Genomic DNA, 16,011 nt, shown 5'->3' on the forward strand with positions numbered 1-16,011 from the left:
AGTTCCCAGGGGGCGGCGCACAATTAACCGATTGCCACCCGGGGTGAGGAGGGCTTAGGTCGGCCAGGGTGTCCTTGGATCACCGCGCACCAGTGACCCCTGCAGTGGTCCTCCAACGCTGTAGCTCTGGGGTAGCTGCATGGCGGACCTGCAGAGTGAAATGAAGCAGATGGCTGACAACACACGTTTCAGAGGATGCGTGTGTTTGTCTTCATCTCTCCCGAAAAAAGTTTTTAAACTACATCCGTAGTGCTTACAATCTAGGGACATTAAATGACAGATTGTGACCTTTTGCAGTATTCTAACATTACTGTATATTGTGGTAATTAAAAGTTCAGCATATGGCAATTGAAATGCTGTCCTGTTCTTTTTCATAACATGTCATGCAACAATTCCTTTGAGCACTTAAGGACAGCCTGACTTGCCAGCTTCTATTCTAAATATAGGGCCAGCTATATACATTATATTTATTATTACAGTACAACGTGGAAAACACACATACTGTGTATGTAATATTAATACATATTTTCAGGATTGTCCAATTAGAGCTACAGATTGGTAGTAGAAATTAGAATGTATCTATTTGACATGGGGTATTTATTAAATTATTATTAACTAGATTAAACTGTTGACAGGTATATGAACTTACACATTTTTGTGAACTAAAACAAAGCATCAGTGTAAGGGAAATGGTATCTGTTTAAATGGTTAGTAAACGAGAAGTAAAATGAGCATGTAAAAATGAGTAATTGCTATAAGATATACGTGAAAAACTTGGACATTAAAACAACTGGACTATATCAATAAATAAATCAATATATAAATTATAGAACACAGCTGTGTACCAGTTTTGAAGAACAAAATCTCAAAGCCAGTAGTCTAATATGTATCTAATATGTTTAGAAAATAAAATAAATATTCCTGCAAAATGGCCAGTTTTTACTGGATGATTTCCATAATAAAACGTATTCAACTATAAGTTTGAAAACACTCAAGAAAAATTATAACTTAAAACATATAAGAAATCATATCATGTAGACACTTTTTGGCTAGTGCCTCACTGTAATGACCCACCAGGCCCAAGCCTAAATGTTTGTCTTTTGTTCAAGTGGATAATATAATTCAGCTGTGAACGAAATTCCATAACAACATTTAAAAGTGTGATTTTCATCTGGAAATAGTAAAGTCCTAAACTCTGCATCATATTTTCACTTTAGTCGAAGGTTTCACTTGCTTTTCTGTTTTAAGCATTACAATTTAAAAAAAAAACAGTAGAGTCTGTCTTATCCAATTTAATTGGTTCCAGGGATCCATCATGTATGTGAAAATATCATATCTCAGAGGGAATCGTTATACTACATTGTAGTTGCTTTATTAACGCCAGGACATTATAAATTAACAATGTCAGGTACATCAGTGTATCTAAAACACGAAAGTATGGAACTGCACGGATACTATATAAAACAAAGCTGTTAAAATGATAGGAAAATAAAGCACGGCAATACAGTATTTGTCAATGTACAAAACAGCATTCCAGAACACCATTCCAAAACACCCGTGCCCATGCTTTCTCAGTCCATGCCAAGGTAAACCAGCAGTTTTATTTTATTTTTTTTATTATTTTTGCTCCATAAATGACAGAAATGACGTTTAAAAAGACATAAATGTCAAAAATGTGCACACGCAAACTGGCTTTGGAGGTCGATGTGAAAAGCTGAAATTAATTTTTATGTTACAGTAATTATATGAATCCCTTGCTTTCTTGTTTTCTTTTATTGAACATGGTTAAACTGTTTGTTTTATGTGAAGTGACAGTATGTAGAAAGTGAAACGGAATTACCAAAAGCACAGTATATACTTTATCTGCAACTGAATCCATTCTGTCCTGCTAAGAGCTTAATTTACTGTTTTAAACCCATAATAAATTGTGTATTGATTAGTTTCCATCTATACTGTTCATCTGGTACCAGCAATATGATACATGCCTGAGGTCCATCAGTTAATAGAGGGTATTGTATTTTACAGGATTGGATACGATATGTTCAATGGTATACGCATACACAAACAGACTATTATAAAGAGCTTAAAAAAAACAAATACACTTGAAAAAGGATATTTTGAAACCTAGAAGAATCGATTCTGACGCAGATGATTTACCAGATTGGGAAATTGTTATCACTGCAGGAAAAGATTGCAGACAGGCAATAAAATCTGGTCAGTTATTAATAAATGCTAAGACAGGTCCATTCTTCAGAAATGTGTTGCTTGCTGTAGGAATCTCCAAAGACTTATTTTTCACTTATTAAACTGTCAGAGTGTATTCGCTGTGTCTCTTTCAATGTCCATGAATGATTTAGAAAATCCTTTGTTAAATATAGATAGCCAGCTCTACATTCTACTGGTGTCCATTCCCAAAAGTGTTCTGTTTGCTTTCTGCAATGTGAGTCACAAATTAGGGCACGCCATTTTGTTTGTAAAGCATGTGAAAACTGTAATGAAAAGCATTCATACAAGTAAATATAATGTGGTCAGTAAATGTTCATAGTACTATATATACTGTATGTACAAATTACAAAATTAATATAAATATATGTAAATCATACAGATATACATCATGTTTTTTGCTATAGATAGACTCATTATTTTTTTTGTATTCTGTAGGCTACAGTATGTGACTATGCCATACTTGTGCAGGCAATCTCCCGATTCTACAAAAGCCTACTGTAAATTTACAGGAATATGAAATTAAATCAGCTGTGATAGGATGTAATATTCGTAGTCTGACCATCTGTCTTTCTTACAGAGAAAATGCTGTTTTGAATGTTGAGGCTTAGCATGAAATCGGGCTAGTTGATAGCACCATTTAAGAAACTGAAAAATACAGGATGAAGTTCCACTGTTTTCTGCTTCAATGCCTTTCGATATATCTGGGATTGCAATAGCTATTAGATATAGCTCTTTTAATCAAGGGACAGTACAGTATATCAGGGTAAAATAAAGAGGTATCAAAAGAACCTATATGCCAAAACAAACCAATACAATTCTACCCTGCTCCTTTTTATTAAAAAAAAAAACGTATTCCTTTAGTTTCTAGTAGCAACTAATGAGGCTCTAGTTGCTTAAGGGATAAACAATGCATTTCACTAGCGGACCCTGACACCACAGGAGTTCAATTCGAATGGCTACCATTCTGTCAAAACAGATCAATCCTGCATACCAAGCCAGGTGGAAAAATACCACATTGTGTTTTTTTTGTTGTTTTCTTTTATGAGGTTTCAATGATTTAATTAAAAAACAATGCTTTTTCCTGGTGTGACAGCATTAATGAATGCATCTGGCAACCACACAGCTACAGTATGACAGCTTTGCTTTCTTGTCACACTGTGATTATAGTGCTAAATGAAGCAGACAGAGTTACATTATCTTTAAGGCTTTGAGCACCATGGGGATAACACAATATTACTCCAATAACCATATGTAGCAAATTAAAAAATAATCAAATTATATCATACTACACAGAGAAAAGCGTTTCAAACATTATTGTAATTATCACAGGTTTAAGATATGATATAGTTCTTAGATTTAGGGTGCATGTTTATAAACTATTTGCCATGAAATCATAGAACAGTATGAAAGTACATACTGCAGCAAAAAAAAATTATTGCCATGACTGAAGTAAACATTAATCAATTTAATCCCGTGGCAGGGCACAGGACCTACACATACCTTTGCATATTGTGTGTGTGTGTGTGTGTGTGTGTGTGTGTGTGTGTGTGTGTGTGTGTGTGTGTGTTTTGTTTGAATAAAGTTTGTTTAGTTTGAAATGTATGTGCAAAATATGGCAGGGAAGGAATTAGACTCCCATCCCTGCTAAACATGAGTGGAATGTGGCCATTCCCCAAATTGGTTAATAGATTGCCAATTTGGGGATGGACACCGGTATAAAAGAGCTTCATCACGGCTCCCTTGTTAGTTAGTTTAGACAAAGTACTGAGAGCAGTAAGTTGTGAGTGGCGCAATCTTGAGTGTGATTTTATTTTGCATTTGGATTTTAGTTTGAACCTTTTGTTTTTTGAGTAAAAAGCACTTTAAACTGCAATCTCCTGTCTCCTGCCTCTACTATTCCCGCTGCTTGCCTTGACCGCAGCGCTAACCTTCCACAGCCTGCTATTTGATAATGTACAGCCTTTTAGGTACACAGGAATGTATTATTGTGAGACACAGAGGAGAGCTTTCTGACTGGCAGCTGGAGCTCATTAGTACAAATGTAACTTTAAGCTTCAACTGAGAAACATAAACTTATCCCTAAATCGTATAACCCGCAATTACATGTTTGATATATAAAAAAGTTTTAAAGATGTGCAGTAAATGCTTAACTTGACTGTTGTATTTTAAAGAGGGTGACAACCAGATTACAATTCAGTAGGAGTGGAGTGGTTTGCAGCAGTCCATTTATCCTTGCAGCATAATCTGTTATAAATATTTTGGAAGGGATAAGATTGTATCACAGGCTACACAGAGGGAAAGATCAAGCATGGTGAATAAATTAAGCATATTGAGTGCAATAAAATATATATATTTATTGCCATTAGAATTGTATTGTCTAAAGTGGAGTTCCAAACCACTAAAAATGTTTTTAAATTTGAATCCCATATTGTATATTTGAATGATTTAAAAAATGGGATCCATAACTGACATTATAAAAACTGCATACAAATTTAAAGCATATGCAATGACAAATTCTGTCAGATGTCAGTCTGCAACAATCAAAACATTTTGCAGGTGGAGCCATAATGTTGTTATGGAACAAAGATCACACGAGACTCACACATTCCAAAACAATGAAGTCTTACCTGGATTTTATATCCTGATTCTTTGTGGAGTCTTTGCATTCTTTGTCAGATTGTTTTTGGATTCCACCAAATTGATCCTGGAACATAGAGTGGTATTGTCATCCATAATACTATACTTATTATATACAGTATTAGCTCTGCATTCAAACCAGTAAGCTCTTTGGGGGTATAAAACAAAAGGTTATCCATACATATGATGTTTCTTTGAAGTAAACCATTAAATACATAGCATTGAAAAATCAACAAGGTCATAAAATGCACACTGGGAATTTTCTTTTTGGACAGTTTAATGTGTTCATAAGCTATTTTTCTGCTCCAAGAACCTATACTTAATAAACTGCATCTGTATGTGCATTACCAATGGAGACATACAGATGGTCTCTTATAGTCTGTATTAATGATCGTCTCCTTGTTAGTGCAAATAATTAATCAGGGACACAGACATATTTAGCATTTGCAATAAATGAGATGCCAGGCATACATCAATAGAATACAGATTTACATTATTTGTCTGCTTCACTAAAAAAAGATCTCTGTACCATGCAAGAATGTGATATGCAAGCAGGAACAAACCATTGTAAAATTAAGAAAAAACTAATCTGTATCATTCAACTCCAGTTCTTGTCCTCTCTAATTGGAATAGATGGTATAAGAAGATAAGCAATGTGTAACAAAGAGCCATTAAAATGATAGCATACAGTATATAACCTACTTATATAATATAAAAAAATATACAAATAATATATTGTAAATCTAAAGCATTGTATTACCAAAATAGTGTTTGACCGCATGCCCTCTAAATTATTAAAGAAACCACGCAAAAACACCAACATTATTGTAAAGGCCTACACTACACTATAAAACACCAAAGACTGAAATAGAAATGGATTCTAGATGATAGATCATCTAAACAGCTCATCAAGTGCCGCAATGTACATTTTAGAAAAAATATCAACAATTTAAATAAATGGGGGAAGTGCTGATCTGACAAGATAGTACAATTTAAAATTAAATCACATTTTGGGGTCTAGGGAGTAAGTGGTAACTTGCCACAGCAACCTAATATGCAGGTGTGACCAATGTTAGAGCAGTTTTCATGTCTAGATGGCAGATTTGTTGGGATGATCAGATTGGCGTGCAGTATTGTGTTGAATATGAAACATTTCTCATCATGAGGCACAGTTAGTACCCTTGAAGAAATTACATCTTAGGGAGCTGATGTTCAGGTGGTGTGAAGGAGATCCTACTTCCAGGTAGCAATATTGATTACAGGACAAATACATGCATGACATCATCAATTCTGGAATGCCCCAAGATATTGCTGCACACAGTAAATCACAGGTTGATAGCTTTCTTCACATTCAAACTATGCCATAAACAAAAACAAACGGAAAGCAAGTAAGATACACAGAAATCGCTAATGAATTCTTAAAAGGAATAGTCTGCCACACAATTCTGTATCATAATCCCAATTATGTGTTCTAAGGTCATAACGAATAAATAGATCACAAAGGAAGTTAGAAAGGCCAAGAGAGAGATAGAAATCAATATTGCTAAGGGGGCTAAAACCAATTCCAAAATGTTTTTCCAATATTATAACAGCTTGAGAACATTCAAAGAGGAGGTCTAAGAGACACAAATGGCAAAATCATAGATGAAGAAAAAAAAATAGCAAATATATCCTGGGAGACATTCAGCATGGTTTTAGGAAAGGGAGATCATGTCTAACTAACCTACTTGACTTTTTTGAGGATGCAACATTGAAAATGGATAATTGCAAAGCATACGACATGGTTTATTTAGATTTCCAGAAAGCTTTTGACAAAGTCCTGCATAAAAGATTCATTCTCAAACTGAACGCAGTAGGGATTCAAGGAAATGCATGCACATGGATTGGGGATTGGTTAACATGTAGAAAACAGAACTGATTAGAGGAGAAACCTCAAAATGGAGCGAGGTAACCAGTGGTGTACCACAGGGATCGGTATTAGGTCCTCTGCTATTCCTGATCTACATTAATGATTTAGATTCTGGTAAAGTAAGCAAACTCGTTAAATTTGCAGATGACACAAAAATAGGAGGAGTGGCAAACACTGTTGCAGCAGCAAAGGTCATTCAAAATGATCTAGACAGCATTCAGAACTGGGCAGATGAAATTTAATAGAGAAAAGTGTAATGTATTGCATGCAGGCAATAAAAATGTGCATTATAAATATCATATGGGAGATACTGAATTGAAGAATGGAACTATAAAAAAGACCTAGGAATTTATGTTGACTCAGAAATGTCTTCATCTAGACAATGTGGGGAAGCTATAAAAAAAGGCCAACAAGATGCTTGGATATATTGTGAGAAGTGTTGAATTTAAATCAAGGGAAGTAATGTTAAAACTTTACAATGTATTAATAAGACCTCACCTAGAATATTGTGTTCAGTTCTGGTCACCTCGTTACAAAAAGGATATTGCTGCTCTAGAAAGAGTGCAAAGAAGAGCAACCAGAATTATCCCGGGTTTAAAAGGCATGTCGTATGCAGACAGGCTAAAAGAATTGAATCTATTCAGTCTTGAACAAAGAAGACTAGCGGCGATCTGATTCAAGCATTCAAAATTCTAATGTATTGACAATGTTGACCCAGGGGACTTTTTCGACCTGAAAAAAGAAACAAGGACCAGGGGTCACAAATGGAGATTAGATAAAGGGGCATTCAGAACAGGAAATAGGAGGCACTTTTTTACACAGAGAATTGTGAGGGTCTGGAACCAACTCCCCAGTAATGTTGTGAAGCTGACACCCTGGCATCCTTCAAGAAGTTGCTTGATGAGATTCTGGGATCAATACGCTACTAACAACCAAACGAGCAAGATGGGCCGAATTATTAAATACAAGCACAGCAGTGCAGTTTTGCCCATACAACCATTGTTATTGTTTCATTTCCTGGTCTGACAGCACCACCCACACGCACCACAGATTTCCAGCTGTCACGTCATGTCTGTGATTGCTTCTGGTGTGCACAGTGATCTCGCAGCGAATTTGTTGTGTAGCTCCAGTAAAAATTGTGTCGCGTCTGGGTTGCGCCAGGATAGCTGGTGACCACATCAAGAATCTTCAGTTTCGTATCACATCATTTGTACATTAATGGAGTGATAATACTTCCTATTATGAAAGATATGTTCTATCTGAAACAAAAACACATTGGAAATGTGAAAAAAACACCAAGTTATCAAAAGTGCTCAGCCATTTAAAGTGGAGATATTAAAAACACAAGCCAAGTTCCAAGAAACCATTGGGGCAACCTTTCCCAGCACAAAGCAAATAGGCACAACTGTAAAAGTGGTGGGGGTCAAGGTTGCCCCAATTGTTTCTACTAACTTGTTGAGCTTGGACACACGGAGCAGGTTCTTGTTAACCAAGCGCAGCTCATCCAGCTGTTGTGGTGAGGGCCTGTGGTTCTCAGAAAAGGACCTCAGCAAATCGCACTAGTAGGCTACCAAGATGCAATTCTAATTGCCCAACCTTGCGGCAAACACACAGGCTGAACAGGCATGCTTGAGGATCACCTGAGAGACCTTGCACTGCTTATTGGGGCTGGTAGCGTCCTTGGACAGGAGCGCTAAAATAATCCTCACCGGCGGGAAATGGGCCAGGCCCAGCTTCTCCACTTCACATACCATATATAGGGCCTCCATTGACCAGGAAACAGTAAGAGCTGTTGCCAAGTGATCCTTTCTTTCACAAAGAAAATCAGGATGCACTGGGCATGGACGGGACATGGGAGAGATGGTAGGTTCATCATCGAAGATCGACTGCCTTGTTTCGCCTTCTGTAGTCAGGGGGCTTGCAAAATTACAGTGGCCCTCTTGATCAGTGGCAGAAGCTCTGCCAAGAGGGAGAGCTTAACTGCAGAGGATACGCTGTCAGAGTCTACTTCCTCAGATGGCAATTCCACCTGTTCGACCATATCCTCAGAGGCGGTGATGGACAGTATGTCCACCTGTGGCCAATCTGTGCTCGTAGCTCCTGGGGCTCCGAGGGGACAGGCAGGGCAGGCGATGCTGAACGTTCCCTCAGTAATTCTGCAAGAACAGTTCCACAGCTGCCCAGAGCTTTTTCATTTGCTCCAAGTCTGCAGATCACTTGGAACTGCGACTCTTCTGCTTCTTCCTCGGGTGAGGAGAAGGAGAAGCATAGGAGGATGAGGAAGACCATGAGGACAGCCTTCTGCCTGGGCTACTTTCCCAGGTGCGTCATCCGCTCTCCATTGGCACAGAGTCATGGGGTGAGGATGCAGCCACCTCTCTAACAGAGGGTGATGGGGAAGAGCGCTGAGCAGGAGTAGGGGATGCAGAGCTCTGTAGAGCTGCAGGATAGCCACTTCTCAAGTGTGTGCTTGGAGAAAGGTGCATAAAACTCACAGAAGCTGTGATTAGCCAGTGCATCCTTGGCAGCTCTTACAGTGCTTTGTTGGAACTGGGTCATTTCAGTACCGGTGTAGTGACTTTTGCACTGGGTCAGTATGGTACAATACCAGGTAGGAACCAGGTCTGTTCGATACCGGTGCGGTGAATTTAGCACCAGGTCAGTACCGGAACGGTAACAGTGCAGAAACCTCAGTCCCGGTTCCGTACCTGTACGGTACTGGGTCGGGAATGGAGCGGGTCGGTGACCTCTGTACTGGTTTGAGTCACACGGTTCACAATCACCGTGGGTGGCAACGTATAGAGATGCCCACCTGTACAAGCCACTGGCAAAACCACTCAGTCAGTACCACACATGAGACTGAGGGAAGCCTGCTTGTTACAAAGGTACTGACAGCCTTTGTAATGGTGATGCTAAAGCTGTCACCAAAAAGATACTGTGGAAGAGATTGCAAGCAATCGTAACTGAAACTAGTATCTTAGTCCTGTGCAGTGCTGCTGAGCTCATCATCTGCTTTTGCTGCACGTGTGCTATAGCACCACGTTGCAGAAAAGGCCTGCATGTAGTCTCTGTAAAAAAAAAAAAAAGAAAAAGAAAACACATTCTCAACAAAATACAGTACCCTTTGTGGTCCATTTATTCGGCTCCTATCAGGAGCGTCCAGTCCAATTTATTTTCATATGCACTGTTTATTTTCACACACGCTGTTTAAAAGTAATTTTATTCATAGTAAAACAGGTTTAAAAGGCACTGCACATCAACAGGACACTCAGTACTGCATCTCCAGCCCCGCCCCACCCCTTGTTCGCTGTATTTATCACATACCTCTTCATAGTTGTGCATACTGATAAATCATCTCCTGATCACTCATTTTATCACCAAACTCCTCAATAATGCGATCCAAGTCATTATTTTATTACTATAACATCTCAAGAAGTTTGGCAAATGTCTGTGATATAAATAAATGCTAAATATATATCAGATCGAGGCAACAAGTACTTATCTGAACTAACCTCTCTGGTCAGATCAGTCTTGAAAAGGAAAAATGTAGCTAAGATCTGTGAGCGCAGTCCTCTTGTACCCTTGGCGGCAGGGCATGACTGCCACAGGCTCACTGAGCAGCTTTGGTATATCATATTCAGGTTTCGGGTCTTTAGAAGGTAATTACCAATATGGTAAAGGTTACATTTCGTACTTGAAAGGGAACTGTCTACTCAGTATTTGAGAACTGTCTTCTTTTCACCAACCTTTTCAATCTGATGCAGCAATGCTTGATTGGATTCATAACTGGAGATAGTCTGGGTGATAAACCAAGACCCTTAAGGTTTCCACCCCAACATTAAAACATTTAATCAAAATTAACATTTATAACATTCTACTCAGGGGACTAACATTAAAATGTCAGTGTTTATGGACTCCAGTGTATGGTGTAATAAATATTACACTTGAGGTGCCATGGTTGATTTGTGCCATGGTTGCTCCAATTGCTCCACATGTCGCTCTGGATGTAAGCAATAACACAGCCTCCACTGGGTGTAGAAAACGACCTGCAAGTTCCACAGCTACATTGGTCTGCCCCCTTTAAAAAAATGAAGACTATCACTTTCCACCTGAATTTTGATAAATCTTTTCATAAAAAAAAATTATTTATTAAAGATCAATATGATAAATCATCTTCTTTAAAACCAACAGGAACATTTTAAAGAAAGCAATATCCTGCATTGAATATGGAACAATGGCCATTGGCTCAGAATATGTCACATTGAGATATCAAAGTCTTTTAGGTCAGTGGAATCTATTTAATGGAATCTAAACAACAGTATGAACATCCTTAATAAATTACTTACAAATATTGTTGAACTGTACTGCTAGTATCCTTAGATTTTATTAGAATGTTTTATGTGGATAATAAAATGCTGATGTTTCCCTCATATTACTGTATGGAGTAAATTTGAATGATCTAAACAGTGGCATATATTAAAACCCACACCTCTGACTCTACATAATGATCCAACTTACACTGTTTGAAAAGGAGTAGATAAGTGCTATTATAATAGGGCTAAACTAATTAAAGGAAAGGAAATTTTAAAATGTTTCCATGAGCGCTTCTAAAAGGCTAGCAGTACCCAGATATCACATTATTTTTTACATACATTTACATTATTATTAGTTATTTATTTATTACACATTATTTTTACATACAATTACCCATTTATAAAGTTGGGTTTTTACTGGAGCAATCTAGGTAAAGTACCTTGCTCAAGGGTACAACAGCAGTGTTCCCCACCTGGGATTAAACCCACAACCCTCCAGTCAAGAGTCCAGAGCCTAGAGCCCTAATTACTACTCCACACTGCTGCCTGGGGTAGTTACCTCCATACATATTGGTATCAGTTTTACCACCCAGATTTCTTTATATTAAAGTTAGAGAACCAACTTTTTTTTTCAAAACTTGAAGAGTTTTACACCATTGTTTAGAAATGCAATAAAGTAGAAAATGCAGCTGCAGAAACTTCTGCTAAAAAAGTGCGTTTCCCCTACATGTAACTGCGCCCCTGCTACAAAAGAGATGAATGATACCTGAATATCAATATCAAGGCCGATGGCTCGGAATGCATTTACCAGCACCAGACTGTTGTGTAAGCACTGCTCTAGACTGGTGGGATTGGTGTACATGTTCAAAAAGTGAGTTGAAATCTGAAACATACAATAATGGTATTTAATACAATAATACGCTTTAGGTTAAAAACAAAAAGTTTTAAAAATGTAGATATTTTTAAATCAGAAGAGAAAGCATCTTCCAAACTAACAGCAGAATGTAGTTGTTGATTTCAGCAATAACCGTATGACTAAATGATGTCATTTTGTACTAGAACTTTCATCAACCAATAAGGAAGCAATGTTGTAGGGCACTACCACAGATGGCCTTGGTACATTCAAATAGAATGTCTGGCTTTTAAAAAGTGAAACAGAAGAAAAGCAAACATTGAAAAGGAAAATAACAATATATTCACCTGTTTAACAGTGTCTCATTGTGTTTCACCTTCCTGAAGGGGTCAACAGAATTTTGTAAATACATCAGTTTTAACTTTTAAAAAACTTGTGTTTCTTAATACAAAAAACAAAAACAAAAATATATGATTACACCGCATATACAAATAATTGTTGATATTGTCAGTTTCTTTCTGAATAATGAATACCCACCAAAAATGGGCAGTATGCTGCCAAAACCGCTGCTAGTACCAGGCCATCCAAAAAGTCTAGGTCAAAGTTTATTATCCAGCATCCTGGTGGTATGTCACATGTTCAATATGAAAAACACTGAAGTTAGATTCAAGTTACATTTAATTGGGTCAGGACAGGAATCTATATAACACGCTTTTAAATACACAAAGCCATTAAATGATATGTTTGGTTTATTTTGGCTTTGTTCTTCTTTTGGGCATACTTGTTATATGATGACAAATGCACACCTTCAGGCATATTTATTTAAACATCCTCTGGATTAACAAAAGAACCAGATAAAAGGCAATACATCACTCAGGAGAACACTGAAACTACAGCAACATAACTGCAGCATGACAAATTACTGACATAGAGTGATACATACTTACACAGCAACAAAAGGAATTTGAATGCAGTGAAATGACATAGCTATAAAAAAAAAACAGTTAATGACCTTGAAAATTAGCCAGTTAAACTCACTCAAACTCTCTATGGAATAGGTATGTGACAAGTTGAACATATGATGCTAGCTCAATGTTATCAGTCTATTTTGGAGGGTAGCAAGGTCCAATTTAATGAGAAGCCATGATAACTCAAAAAAATAAAATCACTTAAGCATATGGCAAATGGGTTCTGAAGTGCATAAAACGTGCTGCCTTTGTCATTATTTAATGGTTGAATTCATGCTTAAATTTCAAGATATGAGGCACATCAATTTTGTATTATTTTGCTGAGCTGAAAGATGATTTCAAGAGTATTAACTGGATGCACGGTTCATTTTGTTCGTATCATGGTTAGCGTTCAATTTTCAAAAAAAGTAGGCAACCACGAGGCAGTGTTATTGTTGTCCCTTCATTTGAGAATGGCCCTGTGAAGGTTAAGATGTAGTATGTGACTAAGTTTTACCTCAGAATGTTTGAGGTTAACAATTAGTAGATATACTGTATACTCAAACATAAATTGACGATAAAGGTTTAGGGTATTTAGTGGTGGTGTTTGAATCTTTTATTCATGGCTTTTTGTTGCTGGTCATTTTTCCATAAAAGCAGTAGAAAGATAATGAGTTACTTTACAATCATCCATATATCATCAGTTTATGGACTCATCTCTATAAACATGAGGAAGTACAGACACTTTGAGATCTAACATTTACAACACATGCTGTAATATTATGTAACGTATTGTTCAATGATCACGAAAATCCATTCTAAAAGTTTTTATTTCTCAATAAAAATACAAAATCTGATTAACTGAACAGGACCTAGTGGTTATATTCATTATTCCTTGCTGTTTTGCCTTTTTTTACTTGGTGCTTTTATTGAGTTTAATATCATCCTTCATCTGCTTCAACTGTAAGCCTATGAGCCATCATTAGCTCTGTAGATCATTCCCAAAGCACTTCAATACTTAAAAGCCAATCTAATACCAAATCTCTTCTAAAAATGATTAACCTTGCTTGTGTTTTAATGTCTAATTAATCCTATACTAGATATACCATGAAGGTACTGTACTGTATTTACAATTCCTCTTTAAAGAACTCACGAGCAATAGTACAGCAATGAAGTATCAATTGTACTTGATTTGCTCCAGCCGTGTCAGGCTATAATAATAGTCCGTTTTATTGAGGAGTTAAGGCTGGTTCACACTGGGCGTACGATTCATACAAACACTACGAACCTTGCGTTCAAATCGTAAACGCAACAGACCAGTTGCCGGATCGCAACTTCTCTGTGCTAAGTTTGTGACGTCACTCGCGTTCAACCAATCACGTTCGAGTTCAAGTTCAAACTGCTTGCAAGTTCAAACGGCCTAATGACTAATTTAAAAATAATAATTTAATAATTTAATAATAGATAATGAATGATGAAATGCTAATTGAGCAAGTATGTGGCTGTCTATGGTTGTATGATATGGGAAGGCCAGATCGAGAGGAACGGTATTTCCTCGCGCCAGGTTACAGCGAAGTGTAAGAACTGCCAGTGACTGAGAATTCTGGGGACTTTGTTATATTCTGTGCATCTAATTCCAAATGCTATCTTGTCCTTCTTCCTAAATTGAGGCCTATACCCTTTTGTTCATTTTCTTAACTCCTTGATGGGAGGAAAGAGAGATAGCTTCCTAGAGTTCTTTGAAGTTTCCACCATGAGAGACACCTATTGTGTCAGAGGTGTCACCTCTCTGTTACACCTCTTACAGAAGACAATAGTCATAAAACCTGTTGAGATCTCATGGAAGCAGCTTTCACAGATCTCCATTTGTCTGTCTTTCCCATGATTAACAAGAGACATTACTTCATTCTATACTAAATCTAACATCTTTCTAAAGTATAATCAATTTACTTATTTCTAAATAAATGTATTCCTACAAGGTCCCACTAAACTCAAAAGCGGGTCAAATCTCTGCAGAGACATACAAAAAAAAAAAAAAAAAAAAAACTTTCCCTATCCCCCAAACGCATCTCCTGGACCAGGTAGGAGTAGTCTCCTTGCTGAAACCAAAGACGATTAATAGGTCTCACCCACCATCTCCTGCTATTTCTTCTTCTCATTAAAAGAATAATTCTTAATTTGCATTAAAATAACAAAATTGAAAAAGGTAGGCTTTTTTTTTGTCACGTCACAATCTATTGTCTTATTGACCAATCAGAATGAATTAACGCAGGGAGAGGATCGCTCAGTGTGAACTACAGCCTACGTCTGTTCATTGCGTTCGTATGAATTGTATGCTCAGTGTGAACCAGCCTTTAATCGTAAATTCATAAAACCAGTAAGTGAATACAACCTGGTCAAAGGCTACTTTTAAAATAAGATCTCCACCATGTTACACGGTAGAACGCACATGATATTTAGGTGGTGGTAATCGGGTTCGCTTATCTCTCAAGCCCTTACTGTACAAGTACACTTTGCAGACATTTTAATTACCAAAAAAATAATTAAAATAAATCTATTTGTTTTGCAACATTTTCAAGTATTTTCAGTTTCTGAAACTGATCACTTTTGAAACTTGTTCTAAAAAAATATAACTCTCCTGAAAACAATGTTAAATTGGCCAGACTATATACATGTTACGAATTCCAGGAGAGACTTGAACAGGTTTATTTTTAAACCAAATATATTATGTTCTTAAAATAACTAGTTTATTGTTTGGATAAACTGACCTACACTATTTCATACTGACATTATTATTACATTTTTCTTTTTGTAATTGGATATGATTTATGCTGAACCTGTTCTAAAAATCCATCTATTATAATAATTTTTGCTGCAGCCAGATACAGGGCTTACAAAGGTCATTACCTAATAGCCAATCCAGTCAAACTAAATTGCAATGAAATTAGATTTTAGATGACATTGTTAAGTGTCTCTTTCTAACATTTATCACTTGAGATTTCAAACCTCGCTGCTATCCCAGTATTTCAAAAGGCAGTAAGTTAGAAATTAAAAGAGTGATTGTATGTAGGCCAGGCTTTGACACCAAGCCATTTGCTATTGAGATTGCCCAGTTTATCATGAACA

The sequence above is a fragment of the Acipenser ruthenus genome, chromosome 8, assembly GCF_902713425.1.
Source record: "Acipenser ruthenus chromosome 8, fAciRut3.2 maternal haplotype, whole genome shotgun sequence".
Classification (NCBI taxonomy): Eukaryota; Metazoa; Chordata; class Actinopteri; order Acipenseriformes; family Acipenseridae; genus Acipenser; species Acipenser ruthenus.